Source organism: Diorhabda sublineata, chromosome 3 (assembly GCF_026230105.1).
Source record: "Diorhabda sublineata isolate icDioSubl1.1 chromosome 3, icDioSubl1.1, whole genome shotgun sequence".
Taxonomy (NCBI): domain Eukaryota; kingdom Metazoa; phylum Arthropoda; class Insecta; order Coleoptera; family Chrysomelidae; genus Diorhabda; species Diorhabda sublineata.
The window spans coordinates 8,849,463-8,855,088 of NC_079476.1; positions in this window are offsets into that span (position 1 = coordinate 8,849,463).

A 5,626-nucleotide genomic window follows, 5' to 3' on the forward strand; every position below is an offset into this window, starting at 1 on the left:
TAAATGGAGTTAAAAATAATCTCAATATGTACTTAGCTGTCATGAAAGAAAAAAAAAATGTTTATTTAGACATTTCCTTAACGCTAATGAGAAAAGAAACTCTTTCTATTTAGTAGCGAAAATTGAGACATTTTGAGATCAAAAAGATATTCAAAATTAGTTACAAAATGGTCATAAATGTTCTCTAAGTTCAAATGGTTATCCATATGATTATATTTGAGAAGTATTCAAAATCGCATTCTGAATCTTAATAGATTTCTTGGATGTGATAAATTTAATACTTTTATGTAACAATGACCTTGGTCTTGATATGTAGTCTTTTTGTTGAATCTCCCTTTGAATTTCTCATTCAGTCTCTTTTTCTATCTCTGTCAAACCAAATATACATATTGTTATTTCGCTGTGTCTTCGTCCCATATAACAAATTTTATAAATCAAAAAAGAACTGCCAGGATTTTATTCTCCACAAGAAACGTACTTAAAAAACAGTTGCTATCTTAAGATACGTCACTGTAGCATTGGACAGTAGTAAAAAGTGTCAGAAGAAATGTGTTTATAGATGATTATGGTAAGCAACATTTTTAATTTTTATATCACATTGAGAACAATAGTAGTAGTGGTAGTGGAAGGAATGGAAAGAATTTTCAAATAGATGATCTATAACGTAAACAAAGTGAGTTTTATGTATGGAATGCCTCGAGGAAACGGTTGGAACGATTTTTATAAATTTTTGTGTACAAGGGTCTTGCGATATCTCCACCGAAGTGAAACTAATACATTTAGGTGGCTATGACTGCTACAATAAAAAATTTGATGTTTCAATAAATTATTATAGTTAAAGTTTATTGAAAGTCACAATGGATCGTTTATCTGAAAAATAACGAATTTATATTTTAATGATATCAGGATATGGTGATAGGCGTAGACGTCAACAAGAAACGTGTAATATTTTTAATAATTTATATCCTAACAGAAATCTCTTAACAGGATCTACTGTCAGTAAATTAGTAAAAAAGTTTAACGAAACTGGTTCAGTGAGAGATTTATCCAAATCATGGCGCAGAAAACCTACAACAACTGTAAACAAATCTTCAAATGTTTGTGTCACGTTAGAAGTAGATCCACATTTGTGAAGAAGCAAAATTACGAATTTAAGAAAACATACAGTAACATACATTTACTTCAATACAACATACAGTAAAGGTAATTACAGCAGATGCTCAAAATATTGTCCATTTACTTCAATACAACAAGCAATGCGATTTTTAAAACTTTGTATTATATTTAGCAACATCCCTAACTGCTGAATTCCTTTTATCTTCTTCTTTTAACCACGCCCTCCAATCCATATTCTGGAAAACACATTATTTAGGAATTGTTTGTGTTACCGTTTGGGATATTGTTATTCTCTGAAAATTTCTAATATTGAAGTTTTTTTTAATGTAATTGAAAATACTTACTTGGATTTGGAAATATCCGAGCCAACTCAGCTATATTAATATTATTTTCCAATAAATATAAATACACCGTACCATTTGAGTTACCATCAATGAAAAAGGGTCAAATTATTTTGTCTCCTATTATTCCAGCCATACATTCATTCATTTCGGGATATTGGGTGTGAGATTCACGCATCCAACGAGGATTGCTACGTGACTAGTATCTATAATTATGCCGATTTACGGTCCATCAATGTAAAAAGTAGCCTCATCGCAAAACATAACATTACTCAAAAAATTTTGATCGTTTGTAACATTTTACCATCATTAGGTCTGCAAACTCTTCACGTCTATCAAAATCGTCATCTGACAACTCTTGAACCAACGTTATTTTGTATGGATGGAAATTATTATCACGTAAAATTTTCATTACGGTTGATTGCGAAATATCAAGTTCCATGGATATTTGACTTGTACTCAAGTGTGGATCGTCTTCTAACAGGACAAACATCTAAAAATTTGTTTTCAGTTGATGCACTTTTTCTGCGCCTTGATTTGTATAAAAATTTTACTGAACCAGTTTCGATGAACTTTTTACTAATTTACTGACTTCTACTCCTATCACCATATCCTAATATCATTAAAATATCAGTATCAATTCAATATCTTTTTCAGATAAACGAAGTTATGGCATTTAGGAATAGGGAACTTTAAATGAAAAATAATAAGTATTTCTTAAGAATTTCGAAAAGCAACAAATATACAGGGTGATCCAGTTGGAATAACGAAGTTCATGATTTTTGCGGAAAAAGGAAAGATCTGAAAACAATGTAAATACTACCATAATTCCGAGATAATTGAGGCGTTCTATACATAAAACTCACTCTGTATAACCTAACATAATCTATTAGCACCAGAATCAGTAGTCTGTTGATAATAATTCAAGTTTTTGCTCTATTTCTCCATATTTTTCGATTTTTCTTTTGGTTATAGGCATAGCACTAAAATTCTAAAATTGATAGTATTAAAATATTGTTGATAAAGAAAAATTACTAAAGTTAATAAACGAAGCTAATGAGCTCCAAACTCGACAGCTAATAATAAAAACAAATTGATGAATTGAAAAAAAGAGTTTCAGCATAGAGTAACTAGAATTGAAATTAGAAAATAAAATTGATGTTCAGAAGAAAACACAAGAATTAAAGAAACATTACTTTGTCACTCAAAGAAGGTTTAGAAGAAATAGGTAATATAATAATTTTTGGTTTAAAGTTCGGCAAAGATTCTTTATTGAAAGATACTTTGAACGGATTAAATGTTACTCTGAGCTTAAATACTAGTAAAACTGATTTTTTTATACGCAGTTGGAAACACTGAAAAACCTGCAGTTGTCCCAAAGCTCATTTCTCATTTTAAGAAACAGGAAGTATTTTCAAAAATATCGAAAAGTAGTGATATATCTATAACTAATGATCTTTGCTACGAATATCGTGAAGAAATTTGAGAAGACCTTAGAAAAGAACAACAGAACAGAATCTGAAAGCTGTTATAAAGGGAAATAAAGTCACTCATTGGAGTGAGATGCATATGCGGTTGAGGATTTGAACGAGAGCAGATAGCTAATAGTGAAGACACAGATTGGTCAGAAGAAGAGGAAGACAATACATTGAAGAAACTGAGAGATCAGAAACGCAAGAGAACCAAAGTTTCTTATAGTCCTAAATATAACGTTACTATCTGCACCCGAAGTTATAATAAGCAAAATAGATAATTCAGATATTTCCAACTTTTATACAGAAAAATTTTTGATTTAAAATTCAAATTGAATAAATTATAGGTAATATATGTTTTTATTTTAGTTGTTTATTTACGGGTTGATGTAAAAAATTTGGGAGTGAATAGATGACGTAAAAATAATGCCGTGACAAAATAAATTTCTCATACGAGATATAGGTCTTTAAAGTTGCGGAAGCAGAACTTATATTTGAGTATATTTTCTAAATTATACATTCAAACATTATGAATTTTCAATGGATGATTACATATGTCCATGTAGTGTTATCAATGAAATAAATAATTCTACACCAAATCTGAAGGCCAGATAGCAAAAATGAGTTTTTTAATTAAGTTTTTGACAAAAAGAAACTCTTTGCTTAACTCGATAAAGTTGATGTCTTAGTTAGAGAATATGTAAATTTTTAGATCGTTTTACATACCAAGAAAACTATCCGCCATAAAGAGACGATCTAAAGAAAATTATCATAAATTGTAATTATTTATTGAAAATACTCACAGGAGGTATTAAAACACAATCAAACATTCTAATTGAATTGCATACTGGCGAACATCGTGTTACTTATATGAGGAAAAAATCGAAATGTGTTAAAATTTAGTTGGTTAGCATACAACTTACAACAATTGAAAATAGAAAAAAAAACTATAATAAATGTGGGCACTTCTACACACTTCCGGAGTCTACGGAGGGTATTTCTTGGAACTTGGAAGAGCATTACAAGATTCTGCCTCATATTGTCACAATGGAAGTTTATTCTATCGATTATTTCGTTGCTTGTGTTTACCGGTGTTGCATATATCAAGCTTTTAAGATATCCCCAAAAAATGTTGTTATTAACATGATTTCTTACATCATTTAGTGAAGATAGTCTCCATAATGCATGAGCAACATGTCTCTGCGAATGTTTGAAGGAATATCACATAACAATAGGGGAGAAATCATTTTGAAGAAATTCTCTGACCATTCAGGTAATAATTAAAAATATGGACTTACTAAATTATTACCCACAATTCCTGTCTACACATTAACACAATATAGATTTTGATTTCTACCGTGAGGATTTTCATCTGCCCATGAATGTGAATTATGGGAATTGATAGAACCGTCTTCAGCTCCAGCTTCATCAGTGAACAGTACTTTTCCAACGAGTGTACTATCAACAATTTGTTTATCTAGAAACCAACGAGTGTAGGCAAGTTTTCCTGGATAATCCTCTACTTCCAGGGCATGCTTTTTCTGGATGAGAAAGAGGTAAAGAAGTTGCTCCTGAGTATCCTATGAATAGTTATTTTGCGTACGCTAGTTGTGGGATCACTATCAACTGCATCTGATGCATTTTGCTCTAATGCTCTAATGCTGTTGTTCGAATAGTTCATTTTTTATTTTCGTCATCTTTGTTTGGTAGAACATTTCTTTTCCTTCTTCTTCTTTCAATAGGATCAGGTCCTGTTCAATCCTGTACATTTGACCCTCTTCCTGGATCTTCCTGAGAAGCTGAACTCTAGCTCTTGTACCACCCCTTTGGTGGTCTGCCTACAGGTCTGCGTGTGTTCGGTTTCTGAGTTTTAACTTTGCCCATCTGTCTTCTGGTATTCTTTCTACGTGATTCCTCCAGAATCTTTTTCGTGCCCTGACCCATCTCACCACATCCTGTACGTCCAATTCTTCTCTTATGTCATCACTCCTTATTCTCTCCCTGAGGGTGACTCTCTTGATGGTTCGCAGTATTTTCATCTCTCATTATTCTTTTTGTTGTTGATGTTTCGGCTCTAGTTTCTGAGGTCTCACATACGTTTTATAGATTCTGGTCTTGCTCTGTGAGCTCATCGCTTTGTTTCTCCACATTATATCTCTTAGACAGCCGCTGACTTTTGATGCTTTCATCGCTTGTGTTCGTGCCTCCTCTGTAAGGTTTCTTTCACTAGAGATATTCACTCCCAGGTAATTGATACCTGCTATATTATTCTGCTATCTACTGCCAATTTGCATAGAATAGGATTTTTTGATATTAACATTGAGTGTGTTGTTGACTGAGATGCACATATCAAATTTATCGGCGGAAATTTTCATCTAATATAGTAGACGGCAATACCATCATCTACATAAAACAATACCTTTAGGCAGTGGGGACCCATTCTGTACCCTAGAACACTTACTGAAATATAATTTCATAAAAAATCATGGAAACTAGTTTACTCAATTTATGTAGACATATCTGTTTCTCGTAAGCTACGATCAACCCTAACAAACCTCTACAGTCGGATATAATTCTGCCCGGAAAGCGTTCAGTATACAACCTTCTGGCTTCTTACCAGTTACCAGAAGCCAAATCATACATCAAATACATATTCACTAAAAGTAAATTCTGCCATATTGAAACTTCAAATACGAC